Source organism: Lissotriton vulgaris, chromosome 3_1, assembly GCF_964263255.1.
Source record: "Lissotriton vulgaris chromosome 3_1, aLisVul1.2, whole genome shotgun sequence".
Classification (NCBI taxonomy): domain Eukaryota; kingdom Metazoa; phylum Chordata; class Amphibia; order Caudata; family Salamandridae; genus Lissotriton; species Lissotriton vulgaris.
This window is the reverse complement of record NC_141689.1, coordinates 1,123,133,265-1,123,145,857: the sequence shown is the minus strand read 5'-3', so window position 1 is coordinate 1,123,145,857 and position 12,593 is coordinate 1,123,133,265. Positions and strand designations below refer to the sequence as shown.

Sequence of the window (12,593 nt, the reverse complement as noted above, 5' to 3'; positions counted from 1 at the left end):
GGATGCAAGCGTGTGAGCACTCCTCTCTTCATCTCCGAGTCGGGGCCCCCTGCGCTGCCGGTCTCGTGTCGGCCAGGCCTGTAAGCCCCGGCCTCGGTTGGATCAGGCCGCCGGCTCCACCTCACGTCACAGCCGCGCCGCACAGGCCGTCCCGGTCGCAGGGACCTCAGCAGTAGCGCTACTTCACCGTTACTGGGATCTGGGCAGCGAGACCTCCGGAGCCCCACTGGGCGGGGGGCCGGAACCACCAGGCCGCCAATCCCCGACCTCGGGTGATGCAGGTCGCCGGGACTCACCCCTTGCCGCCGGCCGTGCGTCCCAGATCCTCCTGGCCTCCAGGGTCCCCGAAGCTACCGCTGCCTCACTGTCGCACTTTGCTTCGGGGGCAGCGGGATCTCCAGTGTCCACGGGCAACGCTTACGGGACCCGGCGGCGGCACCTCCGAAGCCCCTCCGCTCCGTCCGCCACAGTTTTCCACGCCCAGCGGCCCTCAGCAGTCGCTCTTGCTACTTCCGCTCTCTGGGCAACTAGGGGCCCCGGAAGAACGCCGCTCAGGTCTGGATCACCTCACGGGGCTCCCCCAGGCAGTCCGGTGGCAAGCTGTGCCCCCGAGAGGACGCTGTACAATTCTATGAAGATCGTGGCGCCGGAGGGACCTGGAGAAGCGTCCTACTCCGTCGCCATCTTAGACACGCCCCCTTTATTTATTTTGTAATTTCTTTTTACCTATCCTGTCGTCTGTCGACTTCCCCCTCACCCTGCCCCGCCCATACTTCTAACCTGTGCCGGCCGCCACTGAGTAGGATACACAACAACATGTTCCCTTGAACATACATATTAATAAAGATGAGGTGTTGGGTCTGTACATTTTACAAACACATTTTTCATAAAAGTTTAGGTGTGCCATTTACTGAACCTTGAAGTTAGCTCGTTCAACATTACAAAAAGCTGGTGAGATAGGCTTGGTTGCATTATACCACATGTTAGTTGTTTTATAGGTGGACAACTTTTGTAGAAAAACACAAACTTACGCATTATGTATGCAGAACACGAGCCAAAAAAAGTAGAAAATGTTGAAGTTTGAAGATTGACGATAGAGAATTGCATAATTTTTTGCTGATTCGTTTTACTTGCATCTGTAAAATAAATTAAGGACACACATTGAATCTACATGTTTCCCGCACATGTAAAATTGTGCTGACAGTGAATACTGCATCTTGATTGTGCAAATATAATAGTAAAATAGCAACCATTTAAATCATAATACACACAGAAAGAAAGAGTCTAATGCTACAATCATAAAAGGTTAATGGTGCATTACTACCATTAATGGTATGTTCAATTTTTTGGACGTCAGTGGTCATGTGTGATGGGCACGTGAAGCCAAAACAATCAATACAACTTTTTGTAACCATATATGCTTGCATAGTAATAATCCTACATTTCTATTTTGCTGCCAAAAAGTTTAAGCTAGATGTCAGCCCTCATACACTCACCAGCTACATGGAATATCTCACATTCAAGATACACATCACAGACAATTTGTCCCTGGGCGTATCACAGCCAATTTTCCCCTGAGCAGAACCCTTGTATAGAGACCACCAGGACCACTCACTAGTTTTGCCAGAGACATCACTGACTTTGTGGCAACCCTCGTCATTAACAGATATGGAGCACCAAGCACACAGCTCTTGCAATTCGTATTGATGCCAGCACTAACAGCAGCATGAAAATCTTAGGAATCTATAAAGATTTCATCACACCTCCTGCTGTCTCGAGCAAGGTCTCCCCTCACAAGACCTTTCTAACAAACTCTCAGAATTCTTCTGTAAGAAAATCACCTCCATACACAGGTTGGCCCTCAACTGGACCCCGTCACCATCGCAACTCAAATTCCTATCACAACCGAACGAACCTCCTTGCCTGCCGTTACCATTGTTGAAATTGCTCCTACCATGAAGATCATCCACTCTGGGGCCCCATGGGACCCTTGCCCTCACCACTCCTTCACTCACCAAAGTGCTCCTACTGATCAGATAAGCACAAACACCCATCCTCAATGCCTCCATCAACTCAGCCACGTTTCTGGACACCTCGAAACATGCCACCATCACGCCCCTGTTCAAGGAACGATCCCCTGACAAGCCACGCTTTCCAATTACATCCCCCTCTTAAAATAACTGGAAACGGTCTTAGAGAAACTAATCAACCAACGCTTCACCAAACATCTCGGCAACCACCGCCTTCGCTATGCCATGCAGTCCAGATTTAGGCTCCAACGCAGCACATAAATGTGCCTCTGTCACGGCCTCCCTGTGCAACTGTCATTGGCTGCCCATTGCTAGCCCCATTACTTTTAAAGCCTTAACACTCGCCTAAAGAGCAAGTGAGCATAAAGACCTCAGAGTTCCGAGGAAGAGATTAATTCCCTATCATCACCACCACAGCCATCGTTCTCCTGGATCTCTCTGCAGCATTTGACAATGTCTCACACCCCAGCCTCATCAGGCGCCTGCATGAGATTTACATGATATGAACCCACTCTCCACTGGGTCTACTCCTTCTTAACAGATATAGAATATGGTGGCAGCAGCCTGGCATCTTACTCCTTGGAAGCCCAGAAACCCTTCTGTGCAGTGCCTCAAGGATCATCGCTCAGCCCCACCCTCTTTAATACACCCATGATCCCTCTAGCCAATGTCATGTCATCTATGCACATGACATCACCTACACCAATGACATGCAACTCATACTCTGTCTCTCCGGCAAGCCTACCAGCACAAGAAACTAGTTTATCGATTGCAGGACCGAAGTAGCAAACTCTCTCAAGCTCAACACAGTCAGGACAGAAATGGTGATATGCGGCACCTCACCGCAGCCATATAAACTCAGCCCCACACCCCCACCCCGCACCCACACCAGGAACCTCAGAATAATTATCAATAGCAAACTGGACATGATCACCCAAGTCAACACCATCACTAGCTTCCACAACATGAAGATGATGAGGTAGATCTTCAAATGGCTCCCAAGAAACAATAGAAAACTGTCACTAATGACCTAGTCGGCAGCAACTTTGACTACGGGAGCACTCTTTATGCCGGGATCACAAAACAACTCACTAGAAAACCACAAACAATCTAGAACTCGGCAGTCAGACTCATACTCAATCTCCCGCACAGAATTCACATCACACCACACCTCAGGGAGTTCCACTGGCTCCCGATACACAAAAAAGCTCATTACATACTCCTTACTCACACATTCAAGGCACTCCACAACTTAGTCCCCTTGTACCTGAACAGTAACTTCACCTTTCATCAACACGTCTGCTCTATAGGATTCCTACTCACACACATCCCAGGCGTAAACAGAACCAGATCAGGAGTACAGGAGTTCTCTTATATCGCCCCTAAAATGTGGAACGGCATCCCACTCCACATCAGAACCTCATCCTCTCTTCTTTAATTCCACAATAAGCTAAAGACCTGACTTTTCAACCAGACTACTATAGGCACGACTAATCAAAGGTACCTGCTCAGTGTCAGGATACCCTTGAGGGTGATAGTGTACTTTACAAATGCACATAACATGACATAACATAACAATGATGCGAGCAAAATCAGCTGGAATGAACCTGAATCACTAGCAAACATTTGATGTGGTCTATAAAAAGCGATTTAAAAATCTCACATTTAAGTTTCTCCTATGTAAGACAGACTACAAATAATTCAAGGTATGAAAAAAAAAATTACACCAGCAACACAGCAGGTTTTCAGGCTTGACAATGTATTTCTTTGATTAATATTCTGAGGTCTTGAATTCAGTGGGAGCAATTAAGAAGGAGGGAATTGTCACAATGTACATCACTAGTCAATCCAGGATCTCTTACTAGGTGATCTGCAAAGATCAGGGTGTCCTCAAGTTATCGAATCGATTCATTAACATATCATAAGTTGTGGGGATATTATTCAATCTTTGTTCTACCTCTCTGTTATCGCTGAATGTTAGTAGTGACAGTCTATGTTACATTTCTACAAAGTCTTGTAAGGCCTCCAGAAAGAATGAGTTATTAGTGGTTTGAAAGTTCACTAAGATGTCAATTCAGAAGGAAGTGTACATTGAGTATGTAGTACTATTTGGGCCACACACCTCATTATACTGGTCTTTCCTGTATTTGGGTTTTCCAGCTTATCTGCCCATACAGATCATTCAGAATGCGGCAGCGAGGTTGATCCTGAAGTTACCTGCCCGTGCTTCTGTCACGACCTCCCTGCGCAACTGTCATTGGCTGCCCATTGCTAGCCACATTACATACAAAGCCCTAACACTCGCCTATAGAGCATGTGAGCATAAAGGCCCCCGCTGTCTGAAGAAGAGATTAATTCCCTATCATCAGGCTAGAGCACTCCAGTCCAAAGAACAAAAACTTTCATTTGTCCTGAGGATTAACAAGACAAGAAGAGGAAAACGGTCCCTTTCTTACCTGACCGCCAAACTCTAGAACTCCTTACCGCCAACCGTCTGTAAATTGCTGAAAACATACCTATTTGATAAGTAGGCCCAATGCTATGGTTCGGACTAATCAGCAGCAACCTTCAGAACTGCTAGTGCTGAGACGCCTCCTCGGAGGCAGCCATGCACTTTATACATTTTATTGGAATATTGCATTTTGTCTGGGTGTTTTACAGAGTAAGTGAAACAAACTTACCCATCACAATTCAACATTCATCATTCAGTTACTCAACAGTAGACAGGGAAATGGGTTTCTAAGATGGTGGAATCGATCTTCCGGCAATTGTTGAAGGGGGACCTCCGAAGCCATGCAAGACACAATGAGCTCTTCTACACTAGAGACGTATGTATTGAGACTGGAAATGCACAACTTTAGCCATAGCTGTGAGAAGTAAAGGGTTTCTTTTCTAATGTTGTCCACTGAGGAGATGAATTGGAAGAAATAAATTGAAGATAATAAATTCTTTGCACTTTCTGGTATTAGATATATGCGGAGGACTGGTAAACACGCCCAATGAAACCTAAATCGGAGCGCCTGGCAAAGGGCTCCTGCGACCTCTTTCATGCGCTCTCACGCTACCAAGTAATCGCCATTGCCACAAGATAGTTACTTTAAAAATTGCACATTACTGTTTTTAAGCATGTTTTAATAATTGTTTTTACCTGCACTTTGTTCGCGCACATCCCCGGTCCACCGCTGATTTGTGTCAGATTGAGTGGAGGGAAGCTGAAGCACCCACCAGAAATGAATACTACTTCCGCTTTGAAATTGCACGCAGGTCAGCAGTCTAGCTGTTCTCTCCCCCACCATAAAAGTCACATGCCGGTCGCTACGCCCAGAGGACGTGCTGAGGACTGGTGAAAAACGCCCACTGAAACCTAAATCGGAGCACCTGGCAAAGGGCTCCTGTGACCTCTTTCTTGCGCTCTCACGCTACCAAGTAATCGCCAGTGCCACAAGATAGTTGCTTTAAAAATTGCAGATTACTGTTTTTAAAGCTGTTTTAATAATTGTATTTACCTGCACTTTGTTCACGCGTTTCCCCGGTCCACCGCTGATTTGGGTCAGATTGAGTGGAGGGAAGCTGACGCACCAACCGGAAGCGAATACTACTTCCGCTTTGAAATTGCACGCAGGTCAGCAGTCTAGCTGTTCTCTCCCCCACCATAAAAGTCACATGCCGGTCACTACACGCAGCGGACGCGCGGAGCGGGCGCGCCAAAGGCAAGCCCATCTACGCCCATCCACGCCTCGACCGGGACAGGTGGAGAAGCGTGGCTCAGTGGTTAGAGGCGGCAGACCCGGAAGCTGAGATCGGCCGTGGACCAGGGTTCGATTCCCCGCCTCGGCGGGTCTCGGGCTCAAAAAATTCCATGGAGTCGACAATTCTCGTTCCGGTGCCTACTCGACTCACGGGGTCACACTCTGCGACTCTGGGCAATAGCTTGCTTAATCTCCACTACGGCCCCTCGCGGCGGGATGCCTGGCTTTCGCCTTGTGGATACCCGGCCGGGATATCTCACAGGGGAATACCAGGACGGGTTCCCTAAGCAAGCGCCTTGGGACCCCTGGGTTAAAGTGCGCTATATAAATCGAAACACACACACAGGGCCATGTCCCCTGGCCGTTTCGATAGAGAGTCTCATAGTAAGACAGAAACTTACACCAGTAGACATCTCATACATACTCTCAGCACCAGCAAACACACACAGAGCTGCCCCTGTTTCAACCTTGAGGTCACAGCCACTCAGCTCACCACTCGTAGACCAAATTGCCCATTCTCATTAAATAACCTACACACAACGCCACCCACACGTTCCAAATTACAGTCCATACAAAAAGGAAAAATGTGCTCCGCTCTCATAAACGCTCGCTCCCTCCCCAAACACAAATACGAAATACTGAACCTCTTAGAAGACTACAAGCTCAACCGTCTTTTTATAACAGAAACCTGTGGTGACCCCTCCTGTGGTCCAGACTTCTCCACAGCAACGACTGAAGGCTACTTCCCCTGCAGATTCGATAGAACTCTCACAAAAGGAGGAGGCCTTGCACTCATCTACCGAGAAAAAAACTCAATTAGGACTGCATCAATCCCCTCCAAGATCTGTGAAGCCTTTACCTTCACGATCATGGTCACCCACTCCCTTCTGTTTAACCCGTTCCGTGCTTGTGACGGAACCGCTCCGTCACGAGCCTCGGGTGGGCTGTGCTGGTGATGGAGCGGTTCCGCAACGGCCCGCTCGCCGCGCCTGTGCTGCGCTGATTTTGCACCTGCGCAGTGCGTTCTATTAAGCGGGCGGGACCGTGACGGAACCGCTCCGTCACAAGCACAGCCCACCCGAGGCTCGTGACAGAGCGGTTCCGTCACGAGTATGGGAGCGCCGCGCGGCCCCCCTCCCCCCTAGCGCTGCGGCAGAATAGCCGCCGCAGCTAAGGGGTTAAAGGTATTCTCCTTTACCGCCCACCAGGCTCCCGAATGGAATTCCTCGCAGCCATGGGCTGCCTACTAGAGTTAGTAGCAGGAGAATGTAATTTCTCCATCCTCTGAGACTTCAATTTCCATCTAGAAGCACTTGATGACCCAGACACGTCAGCCCTTTTAGCCGAATTAGAGGCTGTAGGCCTCTTGCAACTAGAGACTTCCCCCACACACTCCGCTGGCCACACACTGGACGAACTGTTCTCCAACAATCAACAAATATCCTTAGAAAATGTCCTCCCGTTGCCATGTACAGACTACTGCGCAGTCCTTTTCAACATCCAAACTAAAATGAATACCCCTTCCCAAACCAAAATCTTTCCCCCCAGGCAGTTCAAAGGATGGGGTAACCCACCTGCTTTCCACCCAGCAAGACCTGTCACACGACCCCGAACTCGCAGCCATCACCTACACACAATGGCTCCAGAACGCAGTTAACATGGTGGTTCCCCTCAAAAATGTACCCAACAATAGAAAGGCCACATTCGCACCCTGGTTCTCAGAGACACTAAACAAAATGCAGGTATCAAGAACGGCATTGGCGCCGAAACTATGATCCAGACCATAAAATCCTCTATAGAGAGGCACTATCCAAATACAAATGCCTCCTAATCACAGAGAAAAGCAAGTATTACTTCAAACAAGTTGAATCAGCACAATATTCGGTCAAACAGAAGTTCCAGGTAGTTAACAAGCTATCAGGACAAGAGACCAACACCCCCATAACCTCCTCCCAAACACTCTGTAATTTGCTGGCCAGCTACTTCCAAGAAAAAGTCAGTCACATATACGCCAACTTCGCAGCCCACACTTCAACTGACAACCCCACAGGATCTCCCAGCAAAGGCATAAACCCCCCCAACCTCCGCAAAATCACTCCAATCGACGAACAAACCTCTCCTACACTAGAGCAATTTAGTCAGGTCTCCCTTGAACAGACCTCTCACCTAACTACTACAGTTAAATCGGGATCCCCCAACATCCCTTTCCCCCCTTCAACCCTCAAACTGACCCCGACATCATATGTCTTAGCCTAGCAAACATCTGCAACTTGATGTTTAGGACAGGCTTGTACCATTCCATCTGGAAAAAAGCTGTCATCAAGCCCCTATTAAAAAAGAACAACCTCAATCCCACAGATACTAATAACTACAGACCTATTGCCTGTCTTCCATTCCCAGCGGAAACAGCTGAAAAAATCATGAACATATAGTTAGCACAATTCATCGACGCAAACAACCTACTTGACAACACCCTATTTGGTTTCAGAAAGGGCCATGGCACTGAACCAGCTCTCATCAAAGCATCCAATGAAATCAGGAAGATACTTGATGGGGAAGGTGCCACAGTCCTTGTGCTACTGGACCCCTCAGCTGCATTCGACACGGTCGACCACGTAACTCTGATCGACCGTGTCAAAGCCATCGGCATCACACACAAAGCCAGGTACCTCCTTGCCTCCTTCCTCTACAATCGCACCCAATCATGATGCTCTGTGACTTTGATTCCCCACCATTTGCCCCCCCCCATGTGGTGTGCCTCAAGGATCCTCGCTAAGTCCGAACTTATTTAACATCTATGTGTCGGATCTGGCGAGGGTCATCAAATCTTACAACATGGGCCTAACATCGTACGCCGGAGACACACAACTGGTGCTAGCGATCCACAAAGATAGTGGGGCGGTGGCTGCAAATTTCCAAGAGGGAATGCTTTACATCAGTGCCTGGATGGCAAACAATTGCCTCAAATTAAATTCAGATAAGACGGAGGTGATGATCTTCGGTAACCACTCCCCCAACTGGTCCCCTTCTTGATGGCAAGCCAAGTTGGGATCACCTCCGTCCCCCGCCGCAAAGGTAAGAAATCTAGGTGTTATGTTCGACGACAAGCTATCATTCATACACCAGGCTAATGAAGTCGCTCAGCATCCTTCTACGTTATCAAGATGATTAAAAAAAACGTTTACCTTTCCTCCCTACAAGCAGGGCCAGACTGGGAACCAAAATCGGCCCCGACAAAGTGCTCGGCCGGCCCCCCTCCCCACTCGGGTGGGGGGGGGGTGGAGGTGCCGCCAAGCTCTTTTCGGACAATTTAGGTATAGGGCCGATTTTGTAGCTAGGCTGCAAAAACGGCCCTTTAACAAAAACGGCCCTCAGGGGCCCAAAACCAGCCCCCACGTGTGCGGCCCACCGGGGGATTGCCCGGTGCCCGCTATGGCCAGTCCGGCCTTGCCTACAAGCACTGCTAGGACTCTCATTAGCACACTAGTCATGTCGAACGTCGACTATTGTAACGGCCTATTCATCAATGCCCAAGAAAGAGTCCTAAACAAGCTGCAACTAGTGCAGAATGCTGCCACCAGACTTCTGACAGCCTCCCCCAAATTCAAACCTATATCCAATGTGGTACGACAGCTCCACTGGCTGCCTGTCAGAAGAAGATCCAAGTTCAAGGCGCTATGTATTGCCTACAAGGCGGTCCACGACATTGGACCAGAGTTTCTAAGGAAACCTCTTTGCCCCTACAACCATGCCAGACCTCTACACTCATCAGCAGCAAATCTACTAATTGTCCCCCGAACCAAAAAAACTTCCTGGGGTGAACATTTACGGTTGCCACCACCAAACTATGGAACAGGCACCCTCTTCACATCAAGACCAGTCCCACGCTGATCGCTTTTCGAAAACAACTAAAGACCTGGCTCTTTAATCAATAATCATCCGTGTCAGCCTTTGTCTGACCTGTCCGCAGCGCTGAGACACCCAAGGGTATTTGCGCGCTTTATAAGTTGCATAAATAAAAATACATTCATGTTAATAAGGTTAGGACATTCGGTAGCTTAGACATTTCTAGTCTGAAATCTCATTGCCACAAAAGAGGAGCTGATTATGCCACAACGGTACAGCAAATTTCCCTCCCACAATATTTGCATGTTGCCTTCTGGAATAGAGATTAGAAGTGATTTAGCCAGCATTGAACTGCAATAAAGGAGGGGGAATGGAAGATTGGGTATGAGTACTGTTTATTTTATGAAGCTACTTATAAAGATGGTTAGAAGTGGTAGTTATTAGGTTCTAGAGGACTACAATGCGTACAGGTTCATGTGAAAGTAATTATCTAAAATCCCTTCTTCTGAGATTCAGCAGCAGTGCTTTCAATATTTTATTGGATTGTATTTTATCCGTTTCACTTTGAAAAAAATGAATGTTTTTAGATTTTTTTTTAACTTAATTTCATGTCAAGGCTGTGGGCTTCATATTATGCCAGTAACAAATAGCTGTATTAACTGAAATAACAGAAAACAATTACACGAACTATTAAATCCCATAAAACACTGGGACTAATAGTGACTTCTATATAATCCAACCATTGTTTATTTGTATTAAGGCAGCACAATAGTCCTTTCTCATTCTTGCTGCTCCTAGCAGTCATATAAGTACTATTTTTTTCATTCAAAAGATATCTTGTGTTTTCATGTTTTATTACACTTTTGATGCACCTAACACATAAAATCCATTGTACATGAATTTTATGTTATGCACCATTTTCAAGATGAATGTGGTAACTCATCAATTCTGTTAAAGTAATTGCATTTTTCTGAGGATTTACAGTTTCACTGTTTCTGATGATACATTATCATGTATACGTACAAATGTAAAAATCTGAATTTCATTACTGAAAATACAAATAAATATTTTAAAGACCATTTAGAAACATTTCAATGTGCACGAATGTCATATCTGACTACTTGTACAGATAGTTCACATAATAATGGGGAAGACAAAGCAATTAAATTAATATCCCGTTCTATTCAGTTTTTACTTTCTGTGACAGAATATACTATACTGTGATTTTGACATCAGCTCTGTCGGGTTTTCCATGCAGTGCAGCTTTTGCATGAAAAATGGCAGACAGAAGAGGTGAATAACAGAATAGAATATGTAAGCAACCAAACCTCCATCACATAATGAAACTCCCACCACCAACCCACCTATATGGCTCCTCTGTCCAACCATTCACACATTGATGGGGTAGCTCCCACTACCCACCCCACTTGCATTCTCCCTCATACTTCTAAAGGGGATATTCGATGTAATGCAAGCATCTCGTGTACCACCACATCACCCACACTCTCAAAGATCACCAGCAACACCACATCACCCACACTCTCAAAGATCACCAGTGAGTATAAAGTTAAAATACGTCTATATCAGCTACCACACCACCCATTCCAAGAAAGCATTTCACTTTGCTAAAAAAATCACTCCGGTTGCAAATGCATCTCCCACAGCACAAACGTGTCGAAACTGTTGACCTCCAACAGTAGAAAAGAACAAGCATTTGCAATGCAATAGGTCTCGCATTTCCGAGATTTAAAGCTATTAGCGTTGTACCTTACAATGTATTTTATCTATGTTTTTTTGGTTTGCAGTGTAGTGGATGTATGGGTAGTGGAGTGGTATTATATGAGTGGTATTGGAATTGTTTGTTGTGGAATTGTGTGGGTTGGAATTGTGTGGTGTGGAGTTTATTTGTGTTGTGAAATAATATGGCATGGTGAACAGATAAGGGTGAGAAATGTACATAATAGATAGAAAGGAAGATAGAGAAGGTTAGGTCGTTTGTGCAGGAAGTGGTGAATGAACTGGAGATAGAGGAGCGAATCGATTGTTTGAGAACGAGCCATAAAGTACATTATCCTGGGTTCTGTGTAGGCCAGGGATTGAAGAGCTACACAATTAGAACACTGGGTCATGTGGTCCGATTCAGGAATACATGCAATGATGTTATATAGTTTCTCGGTGCAAATTAACACGTCCTGGAGGGAATGTTGCAGTATCTACTCTATGGTAAACTGGTTCACAAGCTGTTAACCTTCAGAAAACAAATAATGACCCTCCTCTTCTTCATCTACCTTCCCTGCTCCTAGTGCCTGCTCCCCAAAGCTTTGGAGCTCTACTCTGTATACAATAATCTGTTTATTTCTATTTATGCACATTTCTGTTTGCATTACTGTATTATCTCGTGCCTATGTAAACATCTGTTTTTGCTCCTGCAACGCACAGGTCTTGACACGTAACTCTAAGCGAAGTGCTCCTCTTCCCTCCGTGCTTAATAGATACAATGAGTTTTAAAAATATATCTGTCTTAGATCAGGTGCCGCTTTCAGGATATGGTTCCCGTTATCCCTCTGAGCTACGATACACCCTTAAGTGTGTGAAGTGGGTGCAGATTGGGGCAGTGCAGCAGAGCAGCTGTTAACAGTGCAGACAGTGGCCTAATGCTAAATAAGGGGGAGGGCTGTAGAATGCGATTAGGGCCCCCTGATTCTCCCATACCTCACAATTATTAATTGGCCTGGAGCTTATATGGGTGCCCCTGATTGTTGTGAGGTCCTCCTGTAGGATGAAGGGTCACCAAGCCCTGCAGGGCCGGCCTGAGAGAACTGGACTTGCCTGCAAGGGGATACAACTGGGGTCCCTGGGATGCCATGGGGTTTTACCAGCTGCAGCCCCTGCAGGTAAGAGGGGTGGGGCGGAGGGGACGGCTGGGGTTATTTTCGGCAGATGACGAGAAAATAAATTATTTATTTAA

At 46.6% G+C, this 12,593-nt stretch overlaps 1 protein-coding gene across 2 annotated transcripts in view; it reads right to left on the bottom strand.

Moving 5' to 3' along the window:
- C3_1H4orf54 (chromosome 3_1 C4orf54 homolog) overlaps positions 1 to 12,593 on the bottom strand; it is a 69,572-nt gene that overhangs the window by 31,805 nt on the left and 25,174 nt on the right. Inside the window, exon 2 of one of the 2 annotated variants that reach the window (XR_015309332.1) lies at positions 1,032 to 1,136. The exons of the other annotated variant lie outside the window; for it this stretch is intronic. The gene's annotated coding sequence lies outside the window, so the exon portion shown is untranslated. The remainder of the gene's footprint in view (positions 1 to 1,031; positions 1,137 to 12,593) is intronic. 2 annotated transcript variants of the gene reach the window in all.